Consider the following 23803-nt stretch of genomic DNA (forward strand, 5'->3'; position numbering starts at 1 on the left):
GTTAGCTGGGCTGCATTCTCATCTGGGGCTTGCCGTCCTTTTTCAAGCTCCTGCGGTTATTGGCAGAATTTACTTCCTTGTGGTTGTAGGACTGAGGCCCTTATTCTTTTGCTGGCTATGGGTTGGACACCCCTCTTAGCTCCTGGTGAGAGCCATGCCCCCTCCCACCCCCAAATGTGTTCTTTTCATGTTTTGAATCTCATTCCTGGAAGAGCTTGTCCCTTGGAAGGGCTCGCCTTATTAGGTCAGGCCCACCAAGGCTGGGCTTTCTGTTTTAAGGTCACTTGATTTGGGATGTTAATTTTATCTGCAAAATCTTTCACAGCAGCAGCAGCACCCAGATTGTGTTTGATTGAATAACTAGGAGAGAGGGTGTGTGGGCACCAGGGGACAGGGCAATCTTGGGAGCCACTTTAGAATTTTGTCTATCACAATGTAACTAAAAAATACAGGAATGAATGTAACTTTTGGCATGGCTGGATCCAAGGGACTTCACTGTCATCAGGACTCAGATGTTCTGTCTTTCAGCCTCGTTCCCTGCTGCAGAGCTTCACCCTCATGTGGGCTTTCCTCACAAGGTGGGAAAAATAGCTCTGAGTAGACCATGCTTCCAGGGAGAGGGCATCTCATTCCTCTTAGTTCCAGCCAGTCTGAGAGAGGCCTTTGATTGGTGTGGCTTTGGTTACATGCCCATCCCTACATCCTGTCATCATGGCAAGAGGGATATGTATTCTGATTCTCCAAGCCTAGATCATATGCCCATCTTTATTTATTTATTTTTAAAATTTTATTGAAGTATAATTGATTCATTATGTTGAGTTGATTTCTGCTGTACGGCAAAGTTACTCAGTTATACATACATGCTCTTTTTATATTCTTTTCCATTATGGTTTATCACACGATATTGAATATAGTTCCCTGTGCTGTACAGTAGGACCTTGTTGTTTATCCATTCTATATATAATAGTTTGCATATGCCCATCTTTGGGCCCAAGGCATGAGGTCAACCCAGCCCAAATAACAAAGAAAATGGGGGAGAGGTCATTCCAGAAAGATGCTGTCCAGGCAAAAATGCTAGTTCACTAAATAAAAAGAAAATTTAAGGAACTACCTTATCAAGTATTATAGGAGAGTCAGTTAGGAAAAGGCCACTACATTTAGAAGACAGGAAGCCATTCCTGACCTTTAAAAGAGAAGGAAGTTTACTTTAAAAAAAAAAAGTGTTGAAATCAAACTCTAAGGGTTTTAAGAGGTACCCGATGAAATACAGTGTTGAATTTATACTACACTTTAACATGTTTTATGGTGAACAGGGGAGCGGTGATAGCCATTTGGGAATGTATTAGGGTCTGGGGAAGATCTTTCAGGGATAGCAATGATTACGTTTTAGGCTGCAAAGAAGTTTCTGGTGGCGGGGGGGAAGATTGAAGGAGAGACAGAGGGCAGAATTGATCCCAACAGGACTTGGAGCCAGTAGGAGACAGACTAAGAGCCACAAAAAGTTTTCACAGATTGTAAAGTGGTGTAGGCTTTTTGGGTTGTTTGGTCATTTGTCACTTCTTTGGAAGGAATGATACCTGTTTATTCCAATGTACCCATCTTAAAGTGATTAAATATACTCAAGATCCTTAGCCTCTGTCTGGCCACGTAATTGACAGAAAGACTTTACACTTAGAGCAGTGGTTCCCAAAGTGTGGTCCCTGGACCAGAAGCCTCAGCATCACCTGGGAACCTGTTAAAAGTGCAGGTTCTTTGGCCTCGCCTCAGACCTCCTAGATCAGACATTCTGGGGGTGGGACTCAGCAACATGGTTTCGCAAGACCTCCAGGTGTTTCTGATGACGGTTCAGGTTTGCGAGCCACTGCCTCAGAGCATCCGCATCTCTCCTCCATGTACCACGAGGGTTTCCTTAATGGTGGCTTTTGAAAAGCTAGGAGGGTCAAGGATAAAGGCTCCTGGTGGTGAGGGGAGGGGTTGTAAATCTTGAAAGGAGATGGCAAGTGCTCAAAAGCCATTAGTGACCAAAAATATAATGGATTGGAAGAACAGGAGAGAGAAGGGTAAGTTATAACTTAATTGTTCCCGAGTTCACGCAGGACTTTCATTTGGATGACAGGCATACAGGACCTCCAAGTCCCTGGAGGGCAGAAAAGTGAGAAGGGCTTAAATTATAGCTGTAGAGCAGTGCTTCGTTTGCCATAAAGGTCAAGTCGTAGAACTGGTTTGGGATATGGATCATTTAAGTTAAGTGCAGGCTCTTCTGCTCAACACTTCCAGGAGGCTGCAAAAGAAGGGCATGGCAAGGTTTCTTTCATCAAGGAGCTTGTAAACTTTTGGAGCCTTTGAAGACGCACATTGTCTTTTTACACTCCACTGGATTTATATAACAGTGCTGAATTGAAAAGAACCTCGGGTCAGAATGCTCGGTAAAGGCTGTAAGTGCTGTGGGCAGTCAGGGGAAGGAGAAATTGGCATTGTGTCATTTTCATCTCTGGACGGAGGATGAAACCGTCAGCCTGGCATAGTTTCCCAGGTCTCATGACAGGGTTTGGACAACTTGGCTTCAAAAAGGTTTTCTTCTTGCTCTTTCTTCCTGAGTGTGCTAAAGCTTGTCAGAACTCCTAAGTCAAAGTGAGGGTTTGGATTTCACGACTTTGAACTTGGAGGATTATTAATATTTTGGGTTATATGAGGAACCAAATATGTAGGAGATACTACATTTTATCCAGTGTCTTAAATGAAAACAGGCTCAAATAGAAGTTTGGCTTATTCATTTCAGACAGACTTTCAAACTTACTCCATTCGCGGGAGAACATGAATGAGCCTGTCTGAGGATGCCTTCGTTTTGTAGGATGAAGAAAGCAAATTCCTGATTTTCCTTAGTGGAAAAATTAAGTTGTACCGGCTCTGGGATGGTAGGGAACAAGAAGACAGTTCAGATGAACACAACATTTCCGTCGCTTTTTATTTCTGTGCATCATGCTGCTTACCTGGGTAAATAAACAGATACCAAACCAAGAACCAAAAGAGAAGGTGCACAGGACAGTCTAGAAAGTGAGGAAAAATACCATTTCAGTCCAGGAGAGAAATAATAAAAACATCCTAAGAGTCAAGAGGAAGCCAGCAAATTTGGAACCTAATAGAAGGTACTAAGAAGTGGGGTTTTTTGTTGTTGTTTTGTTTTTAGAAGTTTATGTGTAATATGTGTTTTTAGCCCTTTTAGGGGAGGGTTTTAAGAGGAAGCTTCGTTTTATTTCATTGCGATGATGGGGTTATTCTTGATGCATTAGGAAGCCAGAGTCTTCCTTTTCTGTCACATCAAGTGTAATGCCTGCACGGAATAATGTTCCTCTAGCAGAAATTACTAGTTTGTTGCTCTGATGGCCCAGTAGTTGGAAAGAAGAATCATTTCTTATTTCAAGGTATTGAGAACAGTTCTGTTACTCATTTCTTTCTTTTTTTAAATTTTATTTACTTATTATTTATGGCTGTGTTGGGTCTTTGTTTCTGTGCGAGGGCTTTCTCAGTTGCGGCGAGCAGGGGCCACCCTTCATCGCGGTGCGCCGGCCTCTCACTGTCGCGGCTTCTCTTGTTGTGGAGCACAGGCTCCAGATGCGCAGGCTCAGTAGTTGTGGCACACGGGCCTAGTTGCTCCGCGGCATGTGGGATCCTCCCAGACCAGGGCTCGAACCCGTGTCCCCTGCATTAGCAGGCAGATTCTCAACCACTGCACCACCAGGGAAGCCCTGTTGCTCATTTCTTGATCAAGAAGACCCAATTGAAAAAATAGGGGAAAAAGATGAAATAACAGAAATTAATTGTACAGGTCTAGTCAGCTCACATAATGCAGAGGCAGTTTACTCTGCCTGGAAACTTGATGAGCAGGTTAACTCCTGCTCATCGTTTACTTCCCTGTTTAAGTGTTACTTTTGTAAGAAAGACCTTCCTTCTAAATGACGTTACCCCATTATGGGGTGATTGCAAATCACAGTGTTTATTTGTCCTTCTTAATGCCTATCTGCTTTTCGAATTTTATGCAAATATTAAAAATAGTATGCTCTGATTCTTGAATATCTGTTCCTCTTGCAGCAATGAGCTTCTTAAAGGCACAGTCCTTTGTCTGTTTTGTTCACCATTATGAACATAGAACCTGGTGGATATAGTAAGCACCAAGTAAAAATGTGTCCAGTGAATGAATGAATAAGAAAGCAATTGGTGCACTTGAAACTAATATAATGTTTTATGTCAGTTATACCTCGATTAAAAAAAAAGCACTTTATAAACTGAATTCACTATAAAAGTCATGGTTAATTGTATTAATAGCAGACACCAAGCTCCCTTTCATCCTAATTTATTTCTCTGCATTTAAAAAAATTCCTTATTTTGAGGTCTATTTGTCAGTTTTTTGCCAGTTCCAAATCTAAGATTTGATATTATTCATTCTTGCCTTTTTTTGAGATAAGAGATCACATTTTTCCATCGAAAATATTCCTATACCCACAGTGCTAATTCTGGGATTCCCATTTTTGTTCAATGTACGCTTATGACTTTGAAAGAAAAACATGACTGGTACTTGTGGATGATTTATTTGGGAAGCAAACAAGATTCTAGCGTAGCATTGAAATTCTGTTTCTTGTCATCCCCAAAGCCACTCGTGTAAGCTTCCATACCTCAAGCATGCTCCTCAAAAGTACACAAGTCAAAATACCTTGATAATATTGGCCCAGGAAAAGTTTTTCCTGGCCCTGTCTTACAAGAGGGAAAAAAAAAAATCAAGAAATCCAGGTGTGGAAAATATTACTGAGATATTGAGAGTAAACTTAATCAGGGTATGAATAGGTCTTTTCTTTAAAAGCAACAAACAAACAAAAATCACCCAGTCCTTTTCCATCAGGCCTCAGTGTGCCACTTCGGTGGGTGGAAATGGCAAATGGCCAAGTGGAAAATTTCACAGCCCTGCAAATGTCCAGTGCACTCAACACTGCAGAACAGCGATCCGAGGGAGGGGTGTGGACCAAATCATCGTGTTCCTGCACATGCCTCTCTCACCAGTTTTCATCTCCTCTTCCTCTTCACTTCCTGATCCAGGCCTTTACTTTTCTTCTCCCTGAGATTCTAGATGCCTCTGTTTCCAGTCCTCTGCTTCCCTTGACCCCTTGGTGGAAGAAGAAACATTTGGACATTTGGGTGCCCCAGGGATGGCTGATTATGGGTGCCTTGCCAAAGCTGGCTTTTATATTCTGGCTCCAAGCTCAGTAACAGGCTTCTGACTACTAATAATCCTTTGTGTTTACGTGGTGCCTTTCTTCTCGGGAACTGTGAGTGCTTTGCCAGAGTGATCTTACTGGTCTTCCCAACCACCCAGTGAGGTATGAAAATGGCAGAAGGTGATAGCCCTAGCTCCCTCCTTTTTTGCAAGAGAGCAAACTCAAGTAGCTTATTTTGAGGCTGTGTTGCAAGTGTGCATCTCAGCTGGGTTGTGTCTGAAGTCTCCCAGAATTGGCTTCAACTTGGGGTGGGGATGGGGGTGGGGGAGAGCCTTGGCCGCACCGTGCTGTCTCCTGGGACAAGAGCAAAAATACTGCATTTCCTTTTTAAGCAAAGCGTACTGGAGAATGGTCTTTGGTGAATTATCCATCAGTCTAATTGATCGTGAACTTCATTTGTTGAGATAACAAGGGATTTGACGATGCATTCACCTTTCTCTTTTTCTTTTGTTCTGTTCCTATGCTAGGTACTTCTCCCTTCCCTGTGAAAGGAAGAAAGAACACGCCTGGGCCCAGGAGCGCTCCAACTTCTGGGAAGTCTCCATGGTGAAGGACAGGTTGGGGCTACCTGTGAACCGTGCACAGTGAATGTTGTAAGTTAACAAGATTTGCTTCTGCAGCGACTTGCCTTGTAACGATTTGTGAATCATTGGATACAGGAGCCAGGGTGCTGAAGTGGTATTAGCATTAGCTCTAGATGATCCTCCAATTCATTTCGTTTTTTTTAAGGGGAGAGGTTCTGTTTTTATTTGCCATGAACTTGACTTTCTCTCAGCTTCTGTGGGCCACTGCTCATTATCTTCTTATGGATCAAGTGTGGAAGACAGTGACTCTTTCAGTGTAGGAACGCCCTTTCTCCCGGTGCAGTTAAAATAGTATCAAGTTCAGAGCAGCCTCTTTAAACTGGGCTCTGGCAGTTCTTAGGTTGGTGGGTAGGAGGTAAACTCTTCCAGGCTAAGGTTTCCCAACCAGGATTTGCACCCTGCAATTATTTTATTTATGTGAAGTTTTTGATTAGAATGAAATGTTTTTCTGGCTTTCAAAAATCTGAGGTATGCAAGTACAGTCAGCTGTTCGGTGCTTCTCTTGCTTAAAATTGGCTGATTTATTGCTTTTTATCAGGCTTCTGGGTTGGGATTTTGAGATTAGCAGTTTTTGTGTGTCAGCTGCTGGTCACCTTTCATGAGGAGGTTGAGGATCCAGTAATTGAAGAAAAGGCACACTATAGGCTTCGAGAAGCTTATCCAGCACAAAACTTACGGGTTTGCCCAGCTCTGCTGCTTTCTGGAGGTTTTACCTCATTGCTAGACTGCGTCATAAAAGAAAAAAAGTTTAGAAGAGATTTGACCAGGAAAGAGTAAAACTACAGGAAACCCAGGCTGGCCTATGAACATATTACCTTCAAATTTTAGAAAATGAAGAGCCAACTTCGACTTGGTTTTTTTTGTGTGTGTGTGTAAATATATATTTTATATATATAATATATATATAGACACAATATATACTGTGTCTATATGTATTTTATACATTATATATGCAAATATGTATATATAATATACATATATGTATGTATATGTGTGTGTGTGTATATATAAAAATAACTTTATATTAAGTTTTCAGCTTCTTAATAATTTGGTCAAGAAACTTTTCCAGGCATATATTACCATATTTTTCAGTTATGGGAGCTATTTTGAATGAGCAAAATGCAATAATATGAGGGCATATATCAGGGGGAAAAAGCATTGAAAAGAAAGATTTCCACTGAGTTTTTATTTAATGGTTTTCTAAAAATTTGTATTAAATACGCATATTTCTCCATACTTCCTGAGGGTTGAATCGTCATATTAAAATAAGCTTATTGAACTCAAAATCTCCCAGTGCCTCAGAGTAAATGGATGAAGGAAGATGCGGTTTTTTCATGTGCTTTCATTTTGTACATATGATCACATTGGTTCTGGTAGAAAGTATACAGCTCCTGGGATTATTGACCTAAATTCTATTCCTGGTCCTGTGGTCCAGTAAGTCTGCAACCTTGGGCAAGTCACTGATCCCCATGAAGTGTTGGTTTCTGAGTCTGTATATTGCTCTATGCTACTTGTTTATTGATGTCGCCATCTTGGTGTGGGCTCCCCAGAAAGAGCAGAGCCTCTTGTAACACACTTTAATCTTACGAAAAAAAATCTCATGTTCTAAAGGTTGCTACCACTATTGAAGAATAATTTGTGGGTCCTGTTGGATCTGGGTGCTACAGTAGCAGTGGGCTTTTCTTGAAAGTGTTTTCCCAGTCAGGCAGCTGGTAGAATGCACTTCTGGTAATGTTTTTTAAAGCATTTTTATCCTAGGAAACAAGTGTCTTATGGAAAAGTGCTTTAGGTTTCAGGTTACATTTAAAAGAACACTGCAGTTACTATAATCAAGATAGCTTTCGTTTCGAATTTGGTGTTTGTTTTTTTTTTTCTTTAAGCCATAGCTTTGAGCTGCTTATGTGATAACCCTGTCAGATCTCAAACATGAAGTGAGGTTTTCAAAGATGTTCCAAAGTGTAAACCTTAAGATGCCACATGGCCAACTTGGAGTCATTTTAAAATCCTTCTTTAAATGGAGTGGGTTGAGAGAGAGGAAGAAAATGCTAGATTCTTTGGAACTCCTAAAAACTTTTTCTTCCAAATTGCGTTCACTTGGGGAGGTGGGGAAGGTTCCAGTTTTCTTAGTAACTTTTGAAATTAGTAACCTTTTGTAATCTTGGTGCATTTTTACAACACTAAATTCACAGTCTCCTCTTATTTGGGTGTCCTGGGTACCCCAAAGCTGTGCCATTTTAATTGGGAAGGCAAGAGATTTTCAAAGGATGTGTGCTTGCATGTAGATGGGGTATGATAGTGGGTAGAAGAACATTTGAGTAATAATCATGGCAGCCATTGGAATTACTGGTGTCCATCCTCAGCAGCCCTTGCACACTGTGCCCCAGACTCACTACCTGTGTGGTTCTCCTCTGTTTGCCCCATTAACCACCTTTCAAATCTGCCACCATCTTTCTAGCAGATGAACTTTGGTCCTGAAAGTGTCTCAGATTGGCTCTAAGGTGCGGTATCTTATGCAGAGAGGAGTGGCAAGAAGACTGACCTAGGAGTCAGGACACCTGGGTTTTACCCATGATGCTGCAGTTCCCTGTATAACCTGAGGCCCCCTAAAGCCCTGGGGACCCATTTTATCCTGAGTAACATGAGAAAGTTGAGTTTAATGAGCTCTGGTGATTCTTCTGAGTGTCTAACATTGCTTCAAGTATCAGCCTAGATGAGGCCGACTGGACCTTCATTTTCCCGTTTGGCTTCTAAGGGTCAGTGATGTGGTACAACTTCAATTTACAAGTGCTTTTAAAACATTGAGCACAGTCTTGTGGTTAAAAAAAAAAAAAACAAAAAAAGAATTATTATGTCTGTCACCATCCCACTACCCTTTACAGAGGACCCTGCCAGGGACCATGTGACAATTGAAAGGTGTTTGAGTGCTTTCTGAGAATAGAGTTTTAGTCACTTAAATTTAGGATACATACTTGTTGGTCTTGAAAATTAAATATGAACCACTTTTGAAATTTAACTTCTTAAAAATAGTCCACCTCTGTACTCAAATATTAGTATATAGGTAAGGAGGCAGCGATCTGTAATTCTTTCCTAAGCTTCTCTTAAGCTTCCTTAAGTAGGTCTTCTCCATGTTGCCTCTTTAAAGCAGCCTTCCCTGGCCTCTATTAAATAACACCCACCCCATCCCTCTCATCCTCTAGCCTACTTTATTTTTCTTTTAAGCACCTTACATATTATACATGCATTTGTTAATCATCCGTCTCTTCAGTTAGACTGTAAGCTCCATGAAAGCAGGGGTATCATCATCATCATCATGATTCCTGGTGAATCCACAACACCTAAAATACTGTTTGTCCTGTAGTGGGCATTCAGTAAATATTTGTTGAGCAACCTAGAGCAGAATAAACATATGCCTGGGCTTCTCACTTGTGGGCCTAAGCCATTCAGAAAAGGACCATAAACATGGTTCTGATGAGAACTGCTTCGATCTCACAGTAGTTTGGTCAGGTAGAGGCAGGCAGACGTGGAGAGACTAGTTCATTGTATTTTCCTTAGAAGTAAATGTTAAATGTTTATGATGTGTATAAGTCAATGTGGGAAAGGAAACCGTTTGTTTTAAAAAAAGGGGGGGGGGCTTTATAGAACTATCAGTAGAGTTTGGGGATTTTCTGATGCTTGAATTCTACACTGTGTGTATTTCCTCTCCTTTTCCATTTGAGTGCTTTGCTGTATGGGTTGTTTGTGAACGGCCTGCCCTGGCATTCTGTGAAGGGTCGGGGTGTTGCCTTATAATCCTGTCACTTTATCACTGTTCATGTTTACATCTATTTTCAAAGTGGCAGATGGACTTGGAGTGCCAAGGCTACCTAGAAACTCACCGTTTACTGAATAGCATCATTTTCATTTTCTTTTGGTTGATGCACACTTTGGAATAAAAAAAAAAATAGTGCACTGGTACAAACTGAGTCCATTGAGTGTTTCTCTGGTATGCAGGGAGAAGTTGACAAACACTTTTTGAGGGAGGCATCATCCTATGTGGCTTTTGAGGATCACGGGGATCAAGGTTTCTTGAATTTTCTGTGTTTATTGACCCCTTTTCAGTGTAACTGCTCTGAGAGCAGGAGTTACATTATTCCTATGAAGAAATGGAAAGACTCAAATAAACACCTCTGTGCCTATTTAGACAGCATTATGCTGTCTTTATAAGCTTTGAAAAATGGGAGCTGAACTTCTAGTCTCCAGAGTGAGAGAATTACACATACACACTCTAATCAGAGCGATTTGGGAATTTCCCTATGTGTCTGTCAATTTGTACCTTTTAGATTTGCCATCTGGGATAACAAATTTTTTTTTATGATCTCTAGCACTATCATAGAAAAACAAAAACTTAAGTAGATAAGGGGATCAGAAGGAAAGGGGAGATTTTACTATTAGATAAATGAGGGGGGGAAAGTCTCATTTTTTTAAATCCTTGCTTGTAATGGCCCTGTCAGTGGGCCTGCGTGTTATAAAGGCAAAGAGGCTCTCATATTTCATGAAAGCACTCTGGGTGTTCTTTGTGTAACCTCAAGTCTTCTGGAATATTCTCTTTCACCCATGTGTTTCCCTTTCCCAGACTTCCTCCAATTGCTTCTTACCGACGGCGTCACTCATTCCCGGCCATTGCTGCCTTGCAGTTGGGTGGGGGGCCTTGCATGAGCTGCCACTTCTGAGAGTTGATGTCAGCCCTACTTCCTGAGTCTCGGCAGAGGGCAGCCCATCGCAGGCACCCCCGTTCCCCTCGTGTCATCTTCCCCTCGTGCTCAGCCTCCTCCCCTCAGCATCTCGGAGGGGCAAAGGGATATACTTGGAACCCTCAGAAGTTGTGAAAGGACAAATGTTCTTGTATCTTCTACAATATCCGTGTCCTGTGGGGGAAGAGAAGGCGTCCACAGCCTGGTCAGACTGCTTTCTAACTGAGTAGTTGCTGTTACGTAAAAAGGGTTTATGTTCTATTTAAGTTTCGAATTCACTGAATGAATCCTATGTGTGAAAAGGTGGTTGTGTGCCCAGGTGTGCTCAGGTCTGTTAGGGATGCAGGGATGGGTGGTCTGCATTCACTGCTCACTGGGATTTTTCCTCTCTCCAATCACTTCGGGAGAGGCAGAGTCGGGTGCTCCGAAAGGCCTGATGAGTAAGATTCTTCAGATTTGGGCTTTCAGGGAAGGAAGGCTTCACAGAGTGCTGAGCGCCTGAATTAGGCCTTGAAACAGAGGCTGGATTTCAAGTGTGTGTGTGTGTGTGTGTGTGTGTGTGTGTGTGTTGAGAAGGCGAGGGAGGGAGGGAGAGATGCTAAACCTAGTCTTGTCTTTAACTGCTTCTTCATCTGGGCAGACGAGACCTCAGAGCCAGAAATGTCTTTCCATCAGGAATGATGAGCCGTGACCACTGACAAAGACATAGAGTGGGGACTTGGAGGACATGGGAACCATTCTTCTTTAGGGTCATTTTATATAAATATTTAGAGGCAAAAGCTGAAGCAAGAACTTGGGCCACTTAAAGGAATGGTGCCTCCCCAACCTGTGTAAAATGTAGTGTTTTCAGCTGAACTTTGGACAGAAACCACACCCGAAACTAAAAATGTATTTCTCAAGTGATGTGGCTTTGAAGCACTTGCTGTGGAAGAATCGGTACACGCAGAAAGAAGGAAGGGCAAGGATGACTGGGCGGGAGTGCTGCCCTGGAAGGGGAATCTGAAGCCACGGAAAATTCTTCCAGACAGAGATCAGAGATTGATCAGCTCTATCATCTTTGTTATAAATATAAATGAATAGCACTGTATAGAAATGACTGATGTAAGTCTTTTCTCTCCAAGTATAGCATATCATAGTATTTAAATTATTTTCATTGTTCCTCTAAAAGATTGTTGTTTCTCCTTTGCTTTCTTAGAGAAAAAGTAAGGCACAGATAGGAACTAAATGACACTTTGTCATGAAGCCAAAACAAAATCTGATAGTTCTTATCAGCAAATAAATTGTTCTTTGGGACTAATGTATAAAGAGAAACAGATAATTTCGTTCTTTTAATTTCCCACGTTTTCACTTTTGTAAAATAATCATTTTTTTAAGACCAGAAAATCATTTAACCCCTCCTTCCCTCAACATAAATTAAATTTCCAGTGCTTCCTATGTAATAAATTCTGGGAGAGGGACTCTTAGATTGAAAGAATTAACCTGTCTTCTCTATGTCCTGAGGATTATGTTAACCTTTTGCAGACACCTGAATAAGAATGTTACATGATTCAAAAACGTCACTTTCTACAAGCATAAAATGCTTTTTAGGTGAGATAGGTTTCAAGCAGCTAATTTCACTATGTTGGGGGATTTTAGTGTTTCAACGTCTGTTTTCTTTTTTTTTTAATTAATTAATTTATTTATTTTTGGCCGTGTTGGGTCTTCGTTGCTGTGCACGGGCTTTCTCTAGTTGCGGCGAGAGGGGGTACCCTTCGTTGTGGTGAGCGGGCTTCTCACTGCAGTGGCTTCTCTTGTTGCGGAGCATGGGCTCTAGGTGCACGGGCTTCAGTAGTTGTGGCATGTGGGCTCCATAGTTGTGGCTCACGGGCTCTAGAGCACAGGCTCAGGAGTTGTGGCGCATGGGCTTAGTTGCATCACAGCATGTGGGATCTTCCCGGACCAGGACTCGAACCCGTGTCCCCTGCATTGGCAGGCAGATTCTTAACCACTGCGCCACCAGGGAGGTCCAATGTCAGTTTTCTATTTGTGCTTATGTTCTGAAACAACTTCCTTAATTAGAATCCCCCAAAGTGGAAATATTAATGGGATACAAACGGCAACCTCCTTCAGAATCTTTTTGTTTCCAAAACTCAAGTTCCTGTCATGCTCTTTGGACTCTTCACCAGCTTCTTCCACCTGTAAATCTTACTTCTTTCCCAATACCTTTATCACACACGTATCACACACGTGACCATCTCCCTTCCGGCCACGACTGTCTAGCACTAGGACTTGTCCACAGTGCCAACAGAATTTGCTGCTTGGGACCCCTACACGGGTACTGGGCTGTGCTGCATCTTTCATTCTGTACATCAGCCATCCTTACAGACATTGGGACATCGATGTTTTGCATATCTGGAAATGAAAATGCTCTTGCTAAAATTGTTTTCTAAAAATTTCCATTAGGTTGCTCTTCATTTCATTTTTCTTTTTTTTTTTTTTTCCTGCAGTCTTTGCAGCTTGCATAGAACTGAAAAATTGTAATTTCTCCAGGGCTAAAATCCAAGACTTTCATAGGCAGTCTTAATGTCTGGGTCTCCTACAAGTTGCTATCCACTGTAAGCATTGTAAACCTTACCCTGCAGAACAAAGAGAAGTGGACACAAAGATTGTTCCCTTCTCCTACCGTGGCAAGCCCTAGTTTCTCAGTGTCTTTTGTCTTTTCTTCCTTGTTCTCCAAGAAGAGGGAGTATGAGATTAGGATGCAGTTGTTCAGAACAGGGACAGCTATTGCCTATGCAAACAGATTTTTTTCCCTTCCCTTTCTTTGGCAACCTCAGTTGTTCTACCTGTTTCTGGCTCTCCTGCTTCTGCTTTGAACAACCTCCCTCCCCCCACTTTCAGGAGACTAATAACTATATAAATGTCAGCTGGTTCCTGCATATCTACAAGCTCACGTAATTCAGAATAGTCATTCAGCCTGTGTCTTCAGTGAGTCTCTTGCCCCTTCTCTGTCACCACCACACCAAGTACAAGTGCAGATTAAAGGATAGTATGTCAAGGTGAGAGCTATCCGCTGGGTAATGTTAGTCTGTCATTCCTTTAGTGGAGCAGATTAGCTGCCATTTGGTTTCTTGTTGCTGTCATCAGAATTTACAGTCCAGGTTGCCCACTCTGCCGGCAATCTATTTCTGAGCCCCAGCAAGGACGCCCGTTGTCCTAGCAACCTGCTGGCTGGCACTTCCCTAAAGGCAAGCAGAGGAATGGCAGTGGAAGAGGGAGGCCTCCAGAGGGTCAGAAGGGAGGTGGCAGTCACCTTGCTCAAAGAGGATTTTCCCTTTCCTTCCTCTGGGCAGGCCTCCAGGAAGAGTATGTCAGTATCATGGGAGTGTCTCTTACTAAGGATCGTGGACCCACATGGTCTCTCTGGTGCAGATAGCATCCCATGGAGAATAACAAACTGATGAATGGATAGTCCAGGCAGAATGTGGGGATTGCTGGGCCAGGATGTTAGGTGATCTCAGAACATGAGATGGTATCAGTTTTTCTTGTGAATTGGGTTAATGTTCCCGTTGCTTATCAGCACTGGTGTTCAGAGTTGGGGACATGGGTAGGTATTTGGGAGGAATCAGTGGTTAAGGGAGGAGGATAAAGGGAAACACCCCAGTCAATCTTGGCTCCTTTTCCTGTGGACAGGTGTGGCCTGAAAGCAGTTGAGTGTAACTAGAGTTCTCTGACTGGGCTCTAGTGATTATCGGTGTTCGCAGCATTGCAAAGGAACACCCCTTGTCCTCTGCTCTTGCATTACTCTCCTCCGCCGTTGATGTCAAATTGAATTGGCATTAAATGACTTTTTCCCCCTCTTCTGATTTGGATCCAAAAGAACATAGAAGCCTTCTATCTTAAAGCCCCTAACTTAGTTGGCGTTGCCTAGATTAAGTCTAACATTGGGCAGTCAACGGACCATGGTTATCTTGGGGACTTAACTCCATAGCCATTTCATCAGAGAAGCCCCCTAGCCAGTGCCTCTGACTGACATTTTTTCCTAGGGACTGCCTCTGTCTCTCTTGGCATGGAGATGTCAGGACATTTTTGACAAAAAAAAGGGTGCTGGGGAGCCAGGGAATCTGGTGAAAGGGATGTCCCCAGAACATTTGAAGCCCACCAGTGACATAAAATATCATTAGTACCTTTCATGACTAAAAGAATTTTTGTATTTGCAGAGACCTTTTAGTATTTGCTCCACAGAATGACCAGACTTAGCTGGGATAACAGCATGTACCTGTGTCTTCAGGATGGGGAAGCCAGTTAGGGTGTAACCGAGCATCTCTAGTACATTCTGTATACTCAAGCAATGGTGTGCACTCCTATCTAGTACCTTTTATATACTCAGCATATATTAATGCCCCGTTTCATACCTAGAATAAGGACAGATAATATATGCAACTGGAACTAAGAGAAATAATACTTGGACAAAAAAGAAACTCCAAGGGAGTTGTTTGTACTTTCAGAGCATCCTATGTTTCCAAGATGTTTCTTAAATAAATCAGTTTTGTTTGACAAGCATGTGGTATGCCCAACAGGTCATTATGTTAAGTCGTTGAAATGGTTTAAACTGTGGAAGACATTGTGTGTTTCTAGAATGGTAAATATCTCAGGTACATTTTGATATGGTGGAGAAGCAGAGTTGATTTTTTTTAAAGGATCATTACGTAACTCTTAATTCAATATTTAATGCTAAGTGTTCATTGTTCTTCATGGTACACAGACAAGGAAATCAATTCTCTCATATTGATATGAATAGTAGATACAGACTGTGAATTACATTAAAGTTGGAAGACGAAAGTCCTTCTCTAGGTTGGTTGCTTTTTTAAAAGAAATCTGGTAAAGCAGATGATAACCCAGTTAGGACTCATGAGCTTCACGCTTCATACTGTTTTTTTTTTTCACAACCTATCTAGATATACAGTAATTGGAAGCACATCTAGTAGAGAAAGAACCTGTTATATCTCCCTGTTGAATTTGTTGTTGTCAGTCACAGAGGTAGGGGTGAATCTAACTGTTAACAACTAAGGAGACAGTGGGGGTTCCTTGGGCTTGGTCCAGTAGCAGGAGCATCAGGCTAAGGATGGACGCCTGGGTTTTCTTCTCCTTCCCAGCCCTCTGAGACCATGGGCAAGCTACTTTCTTTCTCAGTGCCTCTATTTCCATGTCTTCCAAAGGAAGGTAGTTCTTACTTCCATTTGCCAGCATTGAGATTTAAAGGTATTCGTCCAAATAAGGGCTTTTGGACACATCTGTGGGTTCAGATCCTAGACCTGCCACTCATTAGTTGTGTGTCCTTGGGTAAATTGCCCCCCCCTTCTCTGAGTCTTATTTGCCTCATCTGTAAAATAGGGCTGGTCATACCTATGCTGCAGGACTGTTGAGAGAATTAAATGAGATAATGTGAGTGAAATTTTAGCCCAGGGATTGCTCCCTTGTCACTGTGGCAGCTATAATGCTGTTAGGATAATAAATTTCACAAAACAAAATTTGTCATGATGTGTTGCTGAAATGAACAGGTGAACAGTTGCCACTCGCTAGTCTCTTTGTTGTAGAGATGTTTCCTCTGTAATAGGAATTGTCATTAACTGTCAGTGTCATTGCATCGCCAGCGAAGGCAGTTATGTATTGTCAAAGTCTTTTGCTTCTTTGACATATATGGTAGAGTAATTATGATGGTGAAGGTGGGAGCATTTGTCAGAATTATCCATGTGCATACTCTAAGGGGCCTTGGAATTTTAGGTGAATTTTTTCGTATTAGTCAAACTGAAAGGTACAGTGAGTTTGGAAGATACAATAGTCTCATCTATAAAAAGAGTAGGGAAATTCCCAAAGGCTATTGATATGAGTGGAACTCTAAAAAAAAAAAAAAGAAGAAAAACTATAATATTTTGATGTAGTTACCATATCTAGGTGGTGATAGGTGAAAGTTACCTGGTCTAATTCTTTGAAATTAAAGATAGAAAAAACCAGAAGATAGAGGTATACATTCCTGTGTCTTCTTTCAGCAAGTATTTACTAGGTGTATGCACTAGGGAAGGCATCCACAACAGCTAAAAAGAGCTTCCAGTCACTGGGAAAAGAGATGAGAAAATAGGCAACTCCTTTACACTGTGGCTGGGGCTCTTTTAGTGGTACCCAGAGGATGCCATGGATGGAAACCAGTGTGGCATCTTCTGGAGTCAGAGAACTTTTCATTCCCAGACCTGAAGGACCGACAGGTGTTAACCTGGAAACAAAGTGGGTGTATCAGTTGGCATGTATATGTAACAAGCCACCCCAATGTTTAGTGGCTTTAAAACAACAAGCATGTATTATTTCTTATGATTCTGTGAGTCAGCTGGGCTATTCTAGGCTAGCCAGCTTGGCTGTGACTGGTTGGTCCTTGATGGCCTCAGTCGTATGTCCAGCTGTAAGGCTGGTTGGGAGAGGGGAGCTTCCACTGGGACTGCTGGTCCCTGCCCCACGTGGTCTCTCATCCTCCAGGAGGCTAGTCTGAGCTTTCATATTGCGATCTCAGGGCTCCTGGGAGCAGCAAGAGAGGATAAACTCCAGCACACAAGTGCTTTTTAACCACTCCTTGCAACATCTTTGCTAATTTCCCTGTGGCTAAAGCAAGTCACCCAATAAGTCCAGATTCAAGGGATGGGGGAAATGCCAGCTTTAGTTGGTCACGTGATGGACAGTGTGTGCCCAGCTCAGAGAGGAGTGAGAACATGACATGTTGGAAAAGTGCAAATAGTCCAGAGCCGCTAGAGCGAGCAGGTGAGAAGTGTCAAGGGAGGGGCTGGATCACCAAGTGTCTTTTCAGAAAGCTCTGCGGAGGAGTTTGCAGTGTATCTTGAAGACAGGAGAGAGTCCTTGAAAGGTTTTAAGCAGGATGTTGACATCATCAATTCATTATGTAAAAACTCGGTTAATGGCAAAAGCCTAAAAGCATTTGTTAGCCTAGGCAATTCAGGAAAGTTTCCAAAATGACGTCCCAGGGATCATTGGAGGAAACAGAAACACTACAACTGAGAGGTGGTTCCAGGTTGATGTGGGCTTTCTAAACAGTGGAACCAGAAAAGAGGATGGTGAGCCTCCAAGGAAAGGCAGAGGCACTCAGGTCATGCGCAGTGTCTATGTGAAGTCTGCCGGGAGGGCTCAGAACACATTAAGGGAGTCAGACCTTGCAGGCAATGTTTATTGCATCACTTCCTGGTGGGGTCCTGCACGCTCCTGTGTACTGGGGTTTCTGAACAAATACCTACCGATGGGCTGATTGAAAGACCCATAAAGCAAGTGTCTTTGGCTGACAGGTAATATTAGAACGCCAGCGCAGCCGAAGACTTGTTTCCAACAGGTTTCCCTGTGACACCTCAAAAGAGGCAGTGTGTTCCAGGGGCCCTCAGACCCTCTAAAAAAATTCTTCTTTACCCTCGGATGGGACCAGGGCTCACTCGTTAATGTTAAGAAGTGACCTTTTAACTGTGCTATTAAGTGTCACTCTTCAAAAATACTAAAATAGAAATGACTGTTTCATTTCACTAAATTCAACTCACCGAGACTGAGAACTTGTGGTTTTCACTGGTCCGTTTGGGACCCAGTTTGTTGTCACCGAAACTGCACTATATCGAGTGGGAGTTGGCAGGGTCCTGTTCAGGCTTTGGGGTTATAACTCCGATGTGCTAAGTGCTATCTTTTATAGATCAAAAAAAAAAAACGGGGGCGGGGACACCTAAATGTGCATTAAGCAGATAATAATTTGCCTTGTTTTCTTTTTAATTTTCCAGTAAAAAAAATAGGAAGTACAGAGAGCGTAGACAGGGTGGTGCAGGCTGCTGCGGTGGCCTGAGTTGTGCTCTTTGCTTTGAGGGCCACCTTCCCTGACTGTGAAGTTGACAGCAAGTAAAAATCAAGGGGATAGAGGGAAGACAAGTCAAGGGGGACTAAAAGCCCAGAACATGGTCCTCTGGGAGCAGGAGGGCCAATTTTGTAGCTCAGAGTCCTACATTTTCTCCACTTACAGAGTTTAAAAACCAACCTCTGGTGAGGATACTTGATGGTATTAGCTGTTCATTTTGTGCTCACTGATACAAGTGTTGGGTTAGCTCTGAAATCAGTCGGGGGAATGGCTCTGACCCTTTGGGGCTAGAGGCTTGGCCCCTATGCCCGGCAGGGTGATCGCCAGGTACTGCTACTTGGTTGGGGACACATTTTCAGACAGGAGAGGGTTTGAGAAACCCCAATGCTGGGTCAGAAGCTAAAGGCATTTGTTTGCTGCTGAGAAACAGCAAGCATTTTAGACATTTTTAGCAGAAAGTCTCAAACAGTTACGTGAAGGACGGATCGATGTGTGGAAGGGGACCTCATAATTTAGAATGTCCCTATGTGGTGAGCTTCATTGTCCTGTGAAATGGAAATGAAAACACGGCGTGTTTGGGAGTTCTCAATTCTGCTTATTTGCTTTACTGGCAGATGACTGCACAAACACTGACTCACTGCATCTGATCTTGAAAGGAAAATACGGTTTGCTGTGTTCCACCTGGTCTGGTTTCCAGCACAGAGTCTAGAACAGTGGCAGGTGAAGGAGAGAGCCCAGCCATAGAGGTGAAGGAAGGTCCAACTCCCATATTCCTTCTGTACAATAAGAGGTTTTGCATGAAATATTAATCAAAATAATATATGTCTCTTTACAAATACTTATTCAATCTGTCCGAGAACGTGTAGAGTGTAGAGGGGAAAAATAGAATCTTATTTTTGAAAAGCGGGTGAAGATGCAGGTGTGTGTATGATGCCACCTGTGTATCATTTCACTGGGTTTTGTCACCTTATTTTCTCACCCACCTGTGCTTTCGGTGGTACCTGAAGCAGTGTAACCAGGCTAATAAATCCACAAGGGACGTGAGTACACAATTAAAATTAACACTGTGATCAAAACCACCTCCTGACATTGCCAACAAACACGTGAAAGGATGCTCAACATCACTAATCATTAGAGAAATGCAAATCAAAACCACAATGAGGTATCACCTCACACCGGTCAGAATGGCCATCATCAAAAAATCTATGAACAATAAATGCTGGAGAGGGTGTGGAGAAAAGGGAAGCCTCTTGCACTGTTGGTGGGCATGTAAATTGATACAGCCACTATGGAGAACAGTATGGAGGTTCCTTAAAAAACTCCAAATAGAACTACCATATGACCCAGCAATCCCACTACTGGGCATATACCTTGAGAAAACCATAATTCAAAAAGATTCACGTACCACAATGTTCATTGCAGCTCTATTTACAATAGCCAGGACATGGAAGCAACCTAAGTGTCCATCGACAGATGAGTGGATAAAGAAGATGTGGCACATATATGCAATGGAATATTACTCAGCCATAAAAAGAAATGAAGTTGAGTTATTTGTAGTGAGGTGAATGGACCTAGAGTCTTTCATACAGAGAGAAGTAAGTCAGAAAGAGAAAACAAATACCATATGCTAACATATAAATATGGAATCTAAAAAAAAAAAGTTCTGAAGAACCTAGGGGCAGGACAGGAATAAAGACGCAGACGTAGAGAATGGACTTGAGGACACGGGGAGGTGGAAGGGTAAGCTGTGACGAAGTGAGAGAGTGGCATGGACATATATGCACTACCAGATGTAAAGTAGCTAGTGGGAAGCAGCCACATAGCACAGGGAGGTCAGCTTGTTGCTTTGTGACCACCTAGAGGGGTGGACGAGGGAGGCTGGGAGGGAGATGCAAGAGGGAGGGAATATGGGGATATATGTATATGTATAGCTGATTCACTTTGTTATACAGCAGAAATTAACACACCACTGGAAAGCAATTATACTCCAGTAAGGATGTTTAAAAAAAAAAAAACAGCCCACCTCCTGTACTTTTTGAGAAGTTTTAATAATACGCTGAAGTCTGAGTGGAACTTCCTTTGAAGCTACCCTTGATCACCTCCGTTATTAATGTACAGAGGCAGTCACGTCAGCTAAGGTCTGACAGATGGTATGGAGACCGTAACGCCTGCTAAGTATTCTGAGGATCTTATAATGAGAGAGAGGCTCTCCCGGTTCCGAATACTGTTGCTTCTCCCCCTTTTTAAGTAAACTCTCCTGATATCACAGTAGATCTCTCTCTGTCTCTCTAACATGCACACAGACACCCACGTCCCTGGTGTGCTCTCCTGAAGGCAACCCAGCTACAGAGGCGCAGCGTGACTCCAGAAAGCATGGAAGCCTTGCATTCAGCTGGCTCTCTAGCCCCAGATTCTAGGATAAGGGGCATAAAGTCATAGCTCACATTAAAGCCCCTCTGATCCACTCTCTTATCTCTTATACCGCTCGCATATCTAGATCCTTTGAACCTAACCTTTTCATTGCAGCTGACTCAGAAACGCAGAGTTCTGAAGCCTGTGTGTTTACTTATTCTTTCTCACTCTTCGATTTGCTGACCATACTTCAGTTCATGAAACTGGAAACCCCAAATTAGTTTCCATGATGAAATACGTAGCCGCAGTTGAAAATTGTTGAGCAGAAGCTGTGTTGATTTTAGGATTAAACTCCTTCCAAGTTTTGCCTTGTGACTTTTTGTATTGCTGGGAGCCTTTCAGGTAGAAGGGAGGGGTCAGGATGGAGAGCAGGGCTAGGCTTCTGTGAAAACCTGCGGCGAAAGGTCATCAGTGGCGTGGAGAGAATTTCCAAGGAGCACAATTTGATTTCACCAGTTCCTGCAGACTTGTTTTTTTTCACTGTGTGGACTTCCTCTTCTCCTCTTGGACCTCATCTTTCCCCTCTCCCAAATACCTCACATCAGTTCATGCACCTTGGTTGACCTGTGGAGAACCAGTCTAATAAAGACATATGAAGCTGATAGGGACCTTAGCCAGGATAGTTGCACTTGGCAAAAGCTCGGGGACCCAAGGATTGAATTTTTTTAATGGTGGAATTGCAGCTGATCCTGGAGGAGGTCTTCTGGGTGTCATTTTTTCAAACATATTAGGAAGCAAGCAGCTGCCCGTCTAATCAACACATGCTATCTGTTCTGTCATCTTTGCAATAGCTTTCCATATATAATAACTAATAACAATCGTTATAATACTCTAAAAACTTTGCATATCAATTTCAAAGCTATGGTGTACTTCACCAACTTCCTTTTTTTTTTTTTTTTTTTTTTTTTTTGCGGTACGCGGGCCTCTCACTGCTGTGGCCTCTCCTGTCGCGGAGCACAGGCTCCGGACGCGCAGGCCCAGCGGCCATGGCTCACGGGCCCAGCCGCTCCTCGGCATGTGGGATCCTCCCGGACCGGGGCACGAACCCGTGTCCCCTGCATCGGCAGGCGGACTCTCAACCACTGCGCCACCAGGGAAGCCCCTCACCAGCTCTCCGTTATATGCTTGCTGGATACAGTTGTTTGAAGAAGACATGCACCTACCCTCTTTGAGCCTTTTTCATGATAGAACTAGGCAGACTTTCTGCCCAGTAGTGTTATTTGAAGTATCTTCTCTGCCATCTCTCACCTGATACCTGAAATGCCACTAATAGCAGTTCAGTCCTCTAGAACTGAGCAAACCTTCCTCTTGTTTTACATTAAAGTGCAGATGACCCTGGGACGGAAGCTATAGGTAAGGTTTTAGTGCCTTGGTGTGAATTAGTTTAATCAAATCCCGTCTTAGAAGCTTTATCTGTCCCTCTCCCTTGTTCTTAACTGTTGGCTCCCTGTTATGTCTGTTTTATTTTAATTTATATTAGACATATATTACTATATTTATAGCCTTGCCTTATTACTACTACAAGCATCACACTGTATTAAAATTGCTCATTTATATTTTGCATCTCCTGATAGATTAGAAGCTTCTAAAGGACAGGACCCTTGTACAATTTATGTTGGTTTTTCAGGCCCTAGTAAATGTTACACACAGACAGCTCTAAATAAACATTCATTCATTTATTCGTCAGGCATTTACTGAGTGCCCACCCTGTGTCTGCAAGTGAATCTTAAAATTCTGCCTTTCTAGTTTTGGGTGGCTGAAGAGCAGCTCTGTCCACTGTACAGTTTTGGAAGATTTTAGAAACCTTCAAATCTGCCTTCCTATATTTCTAGGTGCAGAGACCTGATCCAGATGAGTCACTCAACCTCTCAAATAGTTTTCTATCACAAATCTACCCACTGTTTTGTGCTTCTGTTCAGAAGCAGCATTGATCTAAGTAAGTGTACATTCTTCCATTCAAAATTAAGACCGCAAGGCAGGAGACTATGTCCCTTTTACCTTCTGGACATGACTTCTTTTTTTTTTTTTTCTTTTTGCGGTATGCGGGCCTCTCACTGTTGTGGCCTCTCCCGTTGCAGAGCACAGGCTCCGGATGCACAGGCCCAGCGGCCGTGGCTCACGGGCCCAGCCGCTCTGCGGCATATGGGATCCTCCCAGACCGGGGCACGAACCCGTGTCCCCTGCATCGGCAGGCGGACTCTCAACCACTGCGCCACCAGGGAGGCCCTGGACATGACTTCTAATGTACTGTTTTTCTCCCTTTGCTGCTGAGGGATGATTCAGTGTACATTCTCAAGCAGCACTGAGAACTTCCGGCGGTTCTAAATCTCAGTATCTCCAATATCAGGCATGGACATTTTATAAATGCATACATTAACTTAGCACATCGTTAAGGGGCTGGGGTTTGATAGCTTTGGTTAGTATGATGTGTGTTGAGTTGTAACTGTGTACCTCACTGTGTACTCAGAGCCCAGGGATAACATACACTTCCTAACAGTATGTCCCCCCTTTTCAGGTAGTGGTTATTACCTTGTAAATGAGTTTATTTTTCCCAAACTAACTGATTAGGCTCTAGCCTCAGAGTGTGTTAGTTCTTAGTGATGTTACTATATCAAGGTTAATAGGAGACAAATTATCAATTTGGTTTATATTGTTGTTCCCGCTGTCATCCTGTGATTATTGCTACAGTTCCCTGTTTGGTAGGTAAACAGAGTTAAATATTCAGTGGTCACTAGATTGAAACAGAAATTGGATAGCTTTAACCAAGAGCAGATCCATGTTTTATAAGGAACAGAAAAAAACAGGAATAAATGGAATCTTCAGACAATCTTTTAGTCATCTTTTAGAAAATAGTTTGGCTTTTTCCCCCACTAAAATTTGGACAGGGTTGTTAGCAGGTAATAAAGTTTAAAGTCAACTGTTCTTAAAACGTTTTCCCTTCTG

At 42.6% G+C, this 23803-nt stretch overlaps 1 protein-coding gene across 4 annotated transcripts in view; it reads left to right on the forward strand.

The window, feature by feature from the left end:
- The window catches only part of ATXN1 (ataxin 1), a 406640-nt gene that overhangs the window by 250152 nt on the left and 132685 nt on the right, over positions 1–23803 (forward strand). For all 4 annotated transcript variants that reach the window (XM_082638844.1, XM_082638846.1, XM_082638845.1 and 1 more), the window contains one exon: positions 5735–5860. The gene's annotated coding sequence lies outside the window, so the exon portion shown is untranslated. The remainder of the gene's footprint in view (positions 1–5734; positions 5861–23803) is intronic.

The sequence above is a fragment of the Mesoplodon mirus genome (genome assembly GCF_964341445.2).
Source record: "Mesoplodon mirus genome assembly, chromosome: 12".
In the NCBI taxonomy this organism is placed as follows: domain Eukaryota; kingdom Metazoa; phylum Chordata; class Mammalia; order Artiodactyla; family Ziphiidae; genus Mesoplodon; species Mesoplodon mirus.